Here is a 15,024-nt window from a genome sequence, read left to right on the forward strand (position 1 = left end):
AGCTTTATCATGAAAAGATAATGTAATTTTATACTAAAGAAATAGTGTGAGAGTATTAATGGAGTTTCACCACTAAAGATGGAAGTTAGCAGCCCCCACTTAATAATATACCCCTTAACTGAGGAGATAATCCTAATTTTATTATTAACATTAATATGCCGCCTTCCTTTGGCTTCAGTCAAATAAGCAAGGGTAATATATACCAATTTATTCAGGTCGAAGCTGATTGCTTTTGCTTCTTGCTCAATAAAGTAAATTGAACTATTCAATACCTTTTGAATGCAACTCAAATATTATTATTAACTATTACTCTAGCATGCTCATTCTAGTGATCCTTGGGTTCATTCATGATATAAACCTAAAAGCAAGATTAATAGGAATAGGAGTCTAACACATATTCAATATATTAGTTTTGAATTAGTAATAATAACTGTTATTGGTAATAGTAATTTCTACATCAAAAATTAGAAAAATTACTGCAATTAGAAAGAATTTTATAGAGAATGGAATTCGTGCTGAGGATTTTGGGTCAAATCCACACTCAAACGGTGATCTTTTTTCTCGGTCTGTAATTATTTTTTTTGATAGTAATGTGGATAATATTATTACAATTGAGGTAATTATTATAATTAATAATGAGGTACTTATGATTATATTAATTATTTACTTTATTTTATTATAATCTTTTTAATTGGAAGTTAAGCGTACTTTAAATATACTAAGTAAATTATCTACCTCATCAGTAAATTGAAATATAAAGGAATAATCATACTACATCTACGAAATGTCAATATCAGGCTGCTGCTTCAAATCCGAAGTGATGTGTTGGTGAAAAATGGCATAAGATGTGTCGAGCTAAACATACCCCTAGGAATGTTGATCCAATAATAACATGTAACCCATGAAATCCTGTTGCTATAAAGAATGTGGATCCATATACTGCATCAGCGATAGTAAAGGGGGATTCATAATATTCATATGCCTGAAGAATAGTAAAATATATTCCTAATATTAGTGTTAATATAAGGGCTTGCGTTGTATGTGAGTGGTTTTTTTCTAATAACCCATGATGGGCTCATGTTACTGTTACTCCTGAGGCTAGTAAAATTGCTGTATTTAATAAAGGTACTTGTATTGGGTTAAATGGAGTAATTCCCCTTGGTGGTCATAATATCCCCAGTTCAATTGTTGGGGATAATCTTCTATGGAAAAATGCTCAAAAGAAGGATACAAAAAATAATACCTCTGAGATAATAAATAGAATTATGCCCCATCGTAGTCCTATTATAACTTGATTTGTATGTAATCCTTGATATGTTCCCTCTCGTGAAATATCTCGTCATCATTGAATTATTGTAAGAAGTATAGTTGTTATTCCTATTGATAATAGAATTATATTTTGTTGGTGAAATCATCTAATTATCCCTGTTGTTAATATTATTGCTCTAATAGCTCCTGTTGCTGGTCATGGGCTTTGATCTACTAGGTGATATGGGTGGTTTTGGTTTGCTGACATTGTTTATTTTGATTCTCTAGAATAAATAGCAATTAATAAGGCAAATACATAAGATTGGATAAATGCTACGGCTGTTTCTATAATAATTAATATAATTTGTGCTAAAATTAATATTGAAAGTCCAATAATTTCTAATATTGTTCCTGTATTTCCAATTATTGATATTATTAAATGTCCAACTATTATGTTTGCTGCTAGTCGCACTGATAGAGTTATTGGACGAATTAGATTTCTAATTATTTCAATACCTACTATAATTGGTATTAATAGTGCTGGCACACCTTCCGGTACTAGGTGTGCTAATATATGTTTTGTATTATTGATTCACCCAAATAATATAAATGATAATCATATTGGTAGGGCCAGGGTTAGGGTAAATACTAAGTGACTTGATCTAGTAAATACATAGGGTAGTAATCCTATTGAATTATTAAATAAGATTATTGAAAATATACTAATAAATATTAGGGTTCTTCCCTGGTGACTAATTATCCCTAAAAATGTTTTAAATTCTTCATGTAACTTTATTATTATTATGTTATATAATATAGAGGTTCGTGATTGTATTAATCAAAATGGGGCTGGGATTATTAATAATCCCAGGAATGTTCTTATTCAATTTAGTGATATATTTATAATTGATGATGTTGGATCGAATGATGAAAATAATCTTGTTATCATTTTCCGTATTTAATTTTTGGTTTATTTTCTATTTTAAAGTTGTTACTATTTAATAATTTATTATAATTATAATAATTGATGATTATAAATAGAAAATAAATTGATATAAATATTATAAATAGAATAATTCAATTTAATGGGTATATTTGTGGAATAAAAAAGTATCTATAAAGATAATTTAGGTTTGACATTCCTATGTTATAGATTAACTAACTCTTTTCATTAGAAGTAGTTGTTATATTACTATTTTGTGGTTTAAGAGACCATTACTTACTTTTCAGTCATCTAATGATTCTTGTATAATTTTTATTAGTCAATTAATAAAAGATTTGTGAGTTGTAGTTTCAACAATAATTGGTATGAATCTATGATTAGAACCACAAATTTCTGAACATTGTCCGAAAAATAAGCCAATTCGACTAATATTTACTCCTGCCTGGTTAAGTCGTCCTGGGGTGGCATCTATTTTAATCCCTATGGATGGTATGGCTCATGAGTGTAATACATCTGCAGATGTAGTTAGTACTCGGATATCTATGTTAATTGGTAATACTGTTCGATTATCTACATCTAATAATCGAAATGAGTCTATAGATATTTCATTTGTTGGGGATATATATGAGTCAAATTCTGCCCTTATAAAATCGGAGTATTCATAACTTCAATATCATTGATGTCCAATAGTTTTAAGGGTCAATGAAGGTTGATTAATTTCATTTAATAAGTATAATAAACGTAGAGAGGGTAGGGCAATAAAAACTAGGGTAATTGCTGGTATAATTGTTCATATTGTTTCTAATGTTTGTCCTTCTAAAAGTATTCGGTTTGTTAATTTGTTATTAAATAATGATGCTATTAAGTATCCTACTAATACTGTAATTATAATTAAAATTAATATTGTGTGGTCATGGAAAAATATTATTTGTTCTATTAATGGGGAGGATCTATCTTGTAATCCTACTTGATTTCAGGTTGCCACTTTTAAGTAAGGGATATTCCTTATATTTGAAGCTTAAATTCAATGCACTTCTCTGCCACCTTAAAAATTAGTTGTTAGTAAGTAGTATTGGGAGTTCTGAATATGTATGTTCAGAGGGAGGTGACATTTGATACCATTCAATTGATGATGCTTGTTGTAGATTAAATAATGTTGGTCGGGCACTTGTCATACCTTCTCAGGTAATAAATATTATAATAATTACTGCTGTAAATGATAAGATTGATCCTAATCTTGAAACAACATTTCATATTGTATATGCATCTGGATAATCCGAATATCGTCGCGGTATTCCTCTTAATCCTAGAAAATGTTGTGGGAAGAATGTTAAGTTAACTCCAATAAATATTGAGATAAATTGAATTTTTAATCAATCTGGATTTATTATTACTCCTGTAAATAATGGAAATCAATGTACTAGTCCTGCTATAATAGCAAATACTGCTCCTATAGATAATACATAATGAAAATGTGCTACATCATAGTATGTGTCATGCAGCACAATGTCTAGTGATGAATTTGCTAATACTACTCCTGTTAATCCCCCTATTGTAAATAAGAAAATAAATCCTAATGCTCATAATATTGATGGAGAGTAATTAATTTGTGTTCCATGTAGTGTTGCAATTCATCTAAATACCTTAATTCCTGTTGGTACAGCGATAATTATTGTAGCTGCAGTAAAATATGCTCGAGTATCAACATCTATTCCTACAGTAAATATATGATGTGCTCATACAATAAATCCTAGGAACCCAATTGCTATTATTGCATAAATTATTCCAAGAACTCCAAATGTTTCTTTTTTACCTCTTTCTTGAGTTACAATATGTGAAATTATTCCAAATCCCGGTAGAATTAGAATATATACTTCTGGGTGTCCAAAGAATCAGAATAGGTGTTGATATAAGATTGGGTCTCCACCACCAGATGGGTCAAAAAATGAGGTATTTAAATTTCGATCTGTTAATAGCATTGTAATTGCTCCTGCTAGAACTGGTAGTGATAATAATAGTAGAACTGCAGTGATTACTACTGACCATACGAATAATGGTACTCGTTCTATGGATATTCCTATAGTTCGTATATTAATTACTGTTGTAATAAAATTTACTGCCCCTAGAATAGAGGATACTCCTGCTAAATGTAATGAAAAAATTGATAAATCTACAGAGGCTCCGGCATGTGCAATTCCTGCAGATAGGGGAGGATATACTGTTCAACCAGTTCCTGCACCACTCTCTACAATTCTTCCTGATAATAGTAGAGTTAATGATGGAGGTAATAATCAAAATCTTATATTATTTAATCGTGGGAAGGCTATGTCTGGGGCTCCAATTATTAAAGGTACTAGTCAGTTTCCAAATCCCCCAATTATAATAGGTATTACTATGAAAAAAATTATAATAAATGCGTGTGCAGTTACAATCACATTGTAGATCTGATCATCTCCAATTAAACTTCCTAGTTGACCTAATTCTATACGGATTAAGATACTTAATGATGTTCCAACTATTCCTGATCATACTCCGAAAATTAAATATATTGTACCAATATCTTTATGGTTAGTAGAAAATAATCATCGTTGCAAGAATGAGATGACTGAAGTTATAGGTGATAAACTGTAAATTTATGTATGAGTTTAAAACTCTCTCATTAAATTTTGGCTTTATAGTTAAGAATAATAATTTTGAACTGCAATTTCAGGGTGATACATATATGTATTAAGGCCTAAAAGAGTACCCCTTATTTATGACTTTGAAGGTCATTAGTTTAAAATTAACTTAAGACCTTATAAAGATTTTATAGAGATATGTAAATTGGTTGGATTATAGGTAGTCCACATACTGAGAGAAAAATTGTAACTACTGATAATACTTGTTCTTTTAAGTTTAATGGCTTGTTGTTAATGATATTCCATATATTAGTTTTATAATTTATTAAAATTGATGTAAGTGAGGTTCGTAAGTAATAATATAAGGTTAGCAACGATATGCTAATTAGGATTATAATTATAATTAATTGCTTAAAGTTGGTTGTTTGGATAATGACTATCCATTTTGGTAAAAACCCTAGTAGAGGTGGTAGTCCACCAAGAGATAATATTGATATGAATAAAGATATTTTTTTAATGGGCGGAAGTTTTAATATAAACAGTTGATGGACGTAGTATGTTTTGTTTATTGAAAATAACATAATGTTAGAGGTAGTTATAAGGATGTATAGTAGTAAATATGTTAACCAGGTATTATCTTCTGATGTTATTCTTAGAATAATTCATGATATGTGGTTAATTGATGAAAAGGCTATAATTTTTCGTAACGAGGTTTGATTTAATCCTCCAATTGCTCCAATAATTGCTGATGTTCTAATTGTTAAAATTAAAATTATGTTTAAATTGTCAATTACATAACTAAGCAATGTTGATGGAGCAATTTTTTGAATAGTTGTTATTACTAGGCAGTTAATTCATGTTATTCCTTCTATAACTTCTGGTATTCAAATGTGAAATGGAGCAGCTCCTATTTTTATTAATAAAGCTATGGTTAAAAGCTGGATCTGTATATTGAAGTTTGCAGCATTAATTATAATTAATGCTGCAGCCAAAATTATTGATGATGCTAATGCTTGAATTAGGAAGTATTTAAGTGATGCTTCTGTATTTCGTTGATTATTTGGTGTAGAAATTAATGGGATAAAAGATATTAGATTAATTTCTAAGCCTATTCAGGCTGCATATCATGAGGTGGAAGAAATAGAAAGGAGGGTTCCTATTGTGAGGGTCAATAGGAATATTATTTTCTTGGGGGTTGTGAGTATTAAAAAGGGAAGGATTAATTATAGACCTTCATATGTGGGGTATGAGCCCTCTAGCTTAATTAGCTTACCTTTTTATTATATTTTGGTGTATGATGCACTATGGGGTTTGATACCATTGGAGAAAGTTTAATTCTTTCAATTATAAAAATTCATTTTTGTTACAAATAAATTAATAAGAACATGTTAAATTTCATGTATACTTTACCCTATCATGGTAATCCTTTTTCAGACATCTTATTTATATATAAGTTATAATAGTGGGTTAATAATACTATTTATTAGACTTTTATTGTTATGATCAATAAGTAGAACCTATTTATTAAATAATATAAAATACTTCAGAATCCTTTTTAATTTTATCCAATTTTTTTTAAGTTTTTGTAGTCTAACTTAAAGTAATTGACTTAATTAACATGTCATTTTAATACTTATTGAGTCTAGAGAAAAAAGAAGTTAATATATCTATATAGAACACAATTTTGAGGGAAAAAAAATTGTGTTCTATATAGTATGGGAAAGTGAGTAAAAATAAAAAGGGAGGAAATTTTCGTGAGATAATTTCTAATTATAATTTAATTTAATATAATACATACTATATAATAATAAAGAACCTCTCTTTATATTTTAGAACTAAAGTTTTATTCTAGCTTAAAATTCCCTGGTTAAATTTTACATATGTATTTATTAAAGAGAGGGAAAATTTCCGCCAATTTTTTATGGGTTGAGACGGTGTATTTGAATTTAGTTCGCAGTGTGTGGTTTTGTTTAATTTTAATGTAAATTATATTACAGGATTTTAAATTTTAATATTTATTTTGTCCGGCTAAATTCGTGCCAGCTGCCGCGGTTAGACGTGGGGACATAAGTGGAGAGTTGTTGGCTTAATTGTAGTAATAATTGATTTTTGGTTGTTTATATTTTATTTATTAGGTGAAATTTTTAATATAATTTGTTCTTTATTTTTATTAATTCTATAAAGGTGATATGTTAAACTAGGATTAGATACCCTATTATTATCATTGTAAATTTGGTTTGAGTAGTATTAGTTATGATCTTGAAACTCAAAGAATTTGGCGGTGCTTTATTCTATTTAGAGGAACCTGTCCCGTAATCGATATTCCGCGTTTTATTTGACCTATTATTGTAAAGTATCAGTTTGTATACCACCGTAATTTGAATATTTAAATATATATATTCTTTTTTTCTGTTGAAATATATTTCAGGTCAAGGTGCAGCTTATTAGTGGGTGGAGATGGGTTACATTATGTTGATTTGGATAATATATTGAAATTATATTTGAAATTGGATTTAATTGTAATTTTGTTTTAGAATAACATTTTGGTTTATTAGCTCTAGGGCATGCACACATCGCCCGTCGCTCTCATTTATATAGGTGAGATAAGTCGTAACATAGTAGGTGTACCGGAAGGTGTACCTAGTTTGAATATAATATCAAAATATTTCTGTTAGTTAGAATATTCATTTACATTGAGTAGTTAGTCGTGCAATTCGACATATTTTGATAGAAATTTTATTACTATTTGAATTTAGTTTATAAGTTGATTTTATATGAAAAGTAATTTTATTGGGGTTGGTTATATACTTAGTGTATATGAATTAGTTTGTTATAGGTTATTAGTACAGTGTTGGGATTTATTAAATATATGAAATATTGATTTTTATTATAGGAGATGTCAATAATCGTACCTTTTGTATCAGGGAGGATTAAATTTTAATTGAATATTCTATTTTCTCGAAGGGTGAGGAGCTAGTAGACTAATTTTAAGGTAAAAGTGTTATATTTTTCTGTTAAAATTGTTATTTGTAATAAAATGTTATTCGACTTACCTTATATCTAGTTATTAGGGAATTATATTTAATATAGCTTTGCATTTTAATATTTTTTATATTAATATATATATATATTATAATATTAATGTTTAGTTATGACTAGGGGGATGTGCTTCTGGTTAATATGTTGGTTATAACTTTATATTAAACTATTATATTTATTGGTTTGGAGATTGCTAATTTTTGTAATTTTGTTATAATTTATTTGAAATTTTATTAAGAATTTAGTTTGGTTTTACTTGCTTACTTAATTATATGTTTTAATTGGTTTTATTTTGAAATTATGATTCTATTAGTATATTTACTTAATTAATTAAAGGAATTAGGCAAAATTTATTCTCGCCTGTTTATCAAAAACATCTTTTCATGATTTTTATATGAAGTATAACCTGCCCAATGACATTTGTTTAATGGCCGCGGTATTTTGACCGTGCGAAGGTAGCATAATCATTAGTCTTTTAATTGGGGGCTAGAATGAATGGTTGGACGAGGAATAGACTGTCTTTAGTTAATTAATATATAATTTTACTTTAGAGTGAAAAGGCTTTATTTTTTTTAAGGGGACGATAAGACCCTATAGATCTTTATATTATTTTAATGATGTTTTGATTAGTAACATAATTATATATATTATTAAATAGTATTTCGTTGGGGTGATGGGAAGATAATAATTAGCTCTTTTTTATTTAATATTCAATAATTTTTGTTATTTGGATCCATTTTTAGTGATTTAAAGAATAAGTTACCTTAGGGATAACAGCGTAATCTTTCTTGAGAGATCATATCGACAGGAGGGGTTGCGACCTCGATGTTGGATTAAGATATCATTTGGGGGTAGCATTTCAAATTTGATGGTCTGTTCGACCTTTAATTTCTTACATGATCTGAGTTCAAACCGGCGTGAGCCAGGTTGGTTTCTATCTCTTAATATTAAAAGTGTTTTAGTACGAAAGGACCAAATACTTATATTATATATATAATATTGATTAATAATAATTACTATTATGGCAGAGAAGTGCATTGAATTTAGAATTCAATAATGAAGAAAAATTTCTTTTTATAGTAGATGATATCAGATTTATTTATTGGAGTTATTTCTTTTATTATTTTAGTTGTATGTGTTTTAATTAGAGTTGCTTTTTTTACTTTATTTGAGCGCAGGGTTTTAGGTTATATTCAAATTCGTAAGGGGCCTAATCGGGTTGGGATTTGTGGTATTTTTCAGCCTTTTGCTGATGCAGTTAAATTATTTACTAAGGAGCAAACATTACCTACTTTGAGAAACTATTATCCATATTATATATCTCCAGTTTTTAGTTTATTTTTGTCTTTGGTTGTTTTTCCATATCACACCTTATTATTTAATTTTTATTTGGGGGTATTTTTCTTTTTATGTTGTATGAGAATAGGAGTGTATAGAGTAATATCTGCTGGGTGGGCATCTAATTCTAATTATGCGTTACTTGGGGGTCTTCGAGCCGTTGCTCAAACTATTTCTTATGAGGTTAGATTAGTATTAATTTTACTATCTTTTATTTTTTTAATTGGTCGCTATAATTTACTTTTATTTAATGTTTTTCAGGATTATTTATGGTTTATCTTTATTGCTTTACCGTTGGCGTTAGCCTGATTGAGTTCTTGTTTAGCTGAAACTAACCGGACTCCTTTTGATTTTGCTGAGGGGGAATCTGAACTTGTTTCTGGGTTTAATGTTGAGTATAGCGCTGGTGGATTTGCTTTAATTTTTATATCTGAATATGCTAGTATTTTATTTATAAGTGTTTTATTTAGAATTTTATTGTTGGGGGGATACCACTTTTCTTATTTTTTTTACTTAAGGGTTATTTTTTTAGGATTTATTTATATTTGAATTCGAGGGACACTACCACGATTTCGTTATGATAAACTTATATATTTAGCTTGAAAAAGTTTTCTTCCGGTTTCTTTAAATTATTTATTTTTTTTGTTGGTTTTAGGGGGTTGATTGTATCAATTTATATTTAGTTGCATAATAATTAGAATGTGAAGACTTCTAGAATATTTATATTCTATTTTATGTTTTCAAGACATACACTTAAAGTTTCAGTCAAGAAGTCATTTTTTTAAGATTTTATCTCATAGTAGTAGGGTTGCTGGGGATATAATGAAATATATAAAATATATAATTGTTAATACTTGCCCAGTAGTAATGTATGGAGTTTCTACGGGTCGGGCTCCAATTCAGGTTAATAAAATAAAGGTTGCAAATATTAATCAAAATAATACTTGATTTAATGGATAAAATTGTAGTCCACGAAAATTTCTTTTATGGTGTATTGGTATAATAAATAAAATTATAATAGATAATACTAGTGCTACTACTCCTCCAAGCTTATTTGGGATTGATCGTAGAATGGCGTATGCAAACAGAAAGTATCACTCTGGTTGAATGTGTACTGGGGTTACTAGTGGATTTGCAGGGGTAAAGTTTTCAGGGTCTCCTAGGGTTGTTGGAAATATTAATGAGAGTTGTATTAGTCTTAAAATTATAAGTATAAACCCTAATATATCTTTTATTGAGAAGTATGGGTGGAATGGAATTTTATCCATGTTGCTATTAATAGATAGTGGATTATTAGACCCAGTTTGATGCAAGAAAAGTAGATGAATTATGGATATTGCTATTAAAATAAATGGTAATAAAAAATGAAAGGCGAAGAATCGAGTTAGTGTAGCACTATCTACTGCAAATCCCCCCCAAATTCATTGGACTAACGTAGTCCCTAAATATGGAATTGCCGAGAGTAAATTAGTAATTACTGTGGCACCTCAAAATGATATTTGCCCTCATGGTAATACATATCCAACAAATGCTGTTGCTATTGTTGCTAATATAATTATAACCCCAATAGATCATGTGTGAAAATATAAGTAGGATCCATAATATATTCCTCGTCCAACATGTATATATATACAAATAAAAAATATGGAGGCGCCATTAGCATGAATAGTTCGTAGTATTCACCCATAATTCACATCTCGGCAGATGTGTATTACTCTAGAAAAGGCTAAATCTGTTCTTGAAATATAATGTATTGCTAAAAAAAGACCTGTTAAGATTTGGATTGAAAGACATATTCCTATGAGTGAGCCAAAATTTCATCAATAGGAAATATTTAGTGGGGCTGGCAAGTCTACTAATGCATTATTTGCTAATTTGAGTAGAGGGTGATAAATCCGTGCTGGTTTTGTCATTTGTAATTATTTAATTATTTTTAGAGGCCCATGTGAAAGTCTAGTAATTTTTACAATTGCAATTAATGTAATAAATAGATATACTACTGTTATAGTAGTTATTATTATAATGGATTCGTTGTATAATTTTATTCCTGGTAAGGGTGGTGTACTTCTTCAGGTTGTATAAGTATCTATATTTTGTAGTATTGAGGGGGTTAATAATGGGTCTATTATTATTAATATAAATAAACATAATAATATTAAAGTTACACTCATAATTATTATTTTTGTTCTTATTTTAAATATTTCATTTGGTGTAAGTCTTGTTGTATAAATAAATAGAACTAATATTCCTCCTAAAAATACTAGAAATAATACATAGGAAAGTCATGTGGATTTTAAAAATGTGGATATTGTTAGGCATGCAGTAATAGTTTGTATAATTAGTGTGATCCCCATAGATAGTGGATGTTTTATATATAATATTATTAGTGCTTATATTAATATATCAGTTTTTAGTATTAATTGTATTTTAATATCAAGGGGTAGTTTAATAAAAATATTGGCTTTGGGAGCTAATGATGATGTAATTATATCTTCCTTGATGTTTTTAGAATTATTAATTCATTAATGATTTACAAGACCATTGTTTTTATTAAACTATAAAAACTTATGTTAAGAGTATTATTTATATTATTTATTTTATTTACTAGATTTTTATGCTTTATTTCTTAACGTAGGCACTTATTAGTAACTCTATTAAGACTTGAATTTATTGTGTTATCCTTATATTTATATATAACTTATTATTTTATTAATAATCAGGAAGAAGCTTATTTTTGTTTATTATTTATTTCGTTTTGTGTATGTGAGGGGGCTCTTGGTCTATCTGTTATAGTATCAGTTACAAGTACTCATGGTAATGATTATTTTAATTCTTTTGTATTATTGAAATGTTAAAATATATTTTTTATTTTATATTTTTAATCCTTTTGAGATTTAATAGTTCTTTATGAATGGTGGTTCAAATTTCTATTATTTTTGGTTGTTTTTTGTTTTTATTAATAGTATGATTTGGTATCGGAGTATGTGGGGCTGGTTATTTTATTGGCTTAGATGTGATGTCTTACTCTTTAATTTTGCTTAGCATTTGAATTATTTTTTTAATAATAGTGGCTAGAAATAGTATTATATCTATTTATTTTTATCCTTGTAGATTTATATTTTTGTTAATTATTTTATTATTATTGTTAATATTAACTTTTATAAGAATAATTTTTTTTTTATTTTATTTGTTTTTTGAGGGATCATTAGTACCTACGTTATTTTTAATTTTAGGGTGAGGGTATCAGCCAGAACGAGTACAAGCGGGGGTATATTTACTTTTTTATACATTACTTGCTTCTTTACCTCTTTTGGTTGGTATTTTTATGTTAAATTATAAGGTGGGGGGTTTACATATTTATATATTTAGATATATTAATATTGATATATTAGAATGGTGTTTGCCTTTTTAGTAAAAATACCTATATTTTTGGTTCATTTGTGATTACCTAGGGCTCATGTTGAGGCTCCAGTTAGTGGGTCTATGATTTTGGCTGGGATTTTATTAAAGCTCGGAGGGTATGGGATTTTGCGAATTATTTCTTGTATTGAGAGATTAGCTGTTAAATATAATATTTTTTGATTTGGTATTAGCATTGTTGGAATTTGAATAATTAGTCTTGTTTGTATACGTCAAATTGATTTAAAGGCTTTGGTTGCATATTCATCTGTAGCACATATAGGTCTTGTTTTGATGGGGATTATAACTATAGGGGCATGAGGAATAAATGGTAGTCTTACTTTAATAGTAGCACATGGTCTTTGTTCTTCTGGAATATTTTGTCTAGTAAATATTACTTATGAACGATTAGGTAGTCGTAGTATATTAATTAATAGGGGGATAATTAGTTATATTCCTAGATTATCTTTATGATGATTTATATTGAGAATTACTAATATAGCTGCCCCCCTTCTATTAATCTGTTGGGTGAAATTAGTCTATTAAATAGAATTATTGGGTGATCCTACTTTAGTTTTGTAGGTGTTGCATTACTCTCCTTTTTAAGTGCTGGTTATACTTTACATTTATATTCTTACACTCAACATGGAATATACTACTCTGGTGTATTTTCTTGCTGAAGAAGTAACATTCGTGAATATTTATTATTATTTTGTCATTTATTTCCATTAAATTTTTTAATTGTTTTTTGTTCTCCAATATTTCATTGAATTTAAATTATTTAAGTAGTTTAAGTAGAATAGTAAGTTGTGGACTTACTGGTAGCTAAAAAGTTCTTAGATCAATGGTTTTTAATTTTTTTATTACAAGTATAGTATCAATTATTTTATTAATTAGTAGAATAATTTTATTATTATTAGGGATAATATTTTTAATTAGGGATATTACAATTTTTATTGAGTGAAATATTGTTAATTTGAATAGTTCTAGTATTATCATAACAATATTATTTGATTGAATATCTTTAATTTTTATAGGATTAGTTATATATATCTCTTCTATGGTTATTAATTATAGAGGTTCTTATATAGAAGGGGATTATAATATAAATCGATTTATTATTTTAGTTTTATTATTTGTCGGGTCTATAATGTTTTTAATTATTTCTCCTAATATTATTAGAATTATTTTAGGATGGGATGGTCTAGGACTAGTTTCTTACTGCCTAGTAATTTATTATCAGAATGTTCGTTCCTATTCTGCTGGAAAATTAACTGCTTTGTCTAACCGAATTGGTGATGTATTTATTTTATTATCTATTGCTTGAATATTAAATTATGGTAGCTGAAATTATATCTATTATTTATGATTAGTTTCTGACTTTGATATAATATTAATTACTAGATTTATTATTATTGCTGGGATAACAAAGAGTGCACAAATTCCATTTTCTGCATGATTGCCGGCAGCTATGGCTGCACCCACCCCAGTTTCTGCATTAGTTCATTCTTCTACTTTGGTTACTGCTGGAGTTTATTTATTAATTCGTTTTGGAGATATACTGATATATATACTGTTTTTGGTAGGATACTCTTATTACTGTCAGGGTTAACTATATTTATAGCTGGGGTTGGTGCTAATTTTGAATATGATTTGAGGAAAATTATTGCTTTATCTGCATTAAGACAACTTGGGTTAATAATGTTAACATTATCTGTGGGGTTAAAGGAGTTATCATTTTTCCATTTATTGACACATGCTATATTTAAGTCTTTATTGTTTTTATGTGCCGGTGTAGTTATTCATGTAATAGGGGATGTTCAGGATATTCGTTGTATGGGGGGTCTAATTAATAAAATACCAATAACTATTTCTTGTATAATAATTTCTAGTCTTGCCTTATGTGGAATACAGTTTTTGGCTGGGTTTTATTCTAAGGATTTAATTTTGGAAATATTAAGTATATCTTCTTTTAATTTAGTAATATTTGTTTTATTATGAGTTTCTACGGGTATAACTATAGCCTATAGTTTTCGATTAAATTATTATTTAGTTGGTAAATCTTATAGAGGTATATCATTTCAATTCTTTTCAGATGATGGGGGATGAGGCATATTTAAAGGTATGTTAGGCCTATTATTCTTATCTATTGTAGGTGGTTCTGGGTTAATATGATTAATATTTCCTTCTGTTTTTGTTATTATTATCCCACTTAGTTTGAAAATAGTGGCAATTATATGTATTTTATTGGGAGGGTGAATTGGGTATAATATTACATCTTTCTTGTTCGAAATTTATCCATTTTTTAATAATAAAATAATATATTATTTATTAGGGGGGATATGATTTTTACCTTATTTATCCTCTGGTGGATTAATTGGTAGTTCATTTATTACTGGAGGTCTATATATTAAGGCTGTTGATTATGGATGAAGTGAA

At 28.1% G+C, this 15,024-nt stretch overlaps 3 pseudogenes; 2 read left to right on the forward strand and 1 right to left on the reverse strand.

Annotated features, from left to right (window-relative positions):
* Positions 1-739: 739 nt before the first annotated feature.
* On the reverse strand, positions 740-1,516 carry LOC145982429 (cytochrome c oxidase subunit 3 pseudogene; annotated as a pseudogene).
* A 9,786-nt stretch (positions 1,517-11,302) lies between these two features.
* LOC145982414 (NADH-ubiquinone oxidoreductase chain 4 pseudogene) lies at positions 11,303-13,355 on the forward strand (annotated as a pseudogene).
* Positions 13,356-13,429: 74 nt separating this feature from the next.
* On the forward strand, positions 13,430-14,931 carry LOC145982415 (NADH-ubiquinone oxidoreductase chain 5 pseudogene; annotated as a pseudogene).
* The last annotated feature ends 93 nt before the right edge of the window (positions 14,932-15,024 follow it).

Source organism: Lepisma saccharinum, unplaced genomic scaffold (genome assembly GCF_977018435.1).
Source record: "Lepisma saccharinum unplaced genomic scaffold, izLepSacc3.1 HAP1_SCAFFOLD_162, whole genome shotgun sequence".
NCBI classification, from domain to species: Eukaryota; Metazoa; Arthropoda; class Insecta; order Zygentoma; family Lepismatidae; genus Lepisma; species Lepisma saccharinum.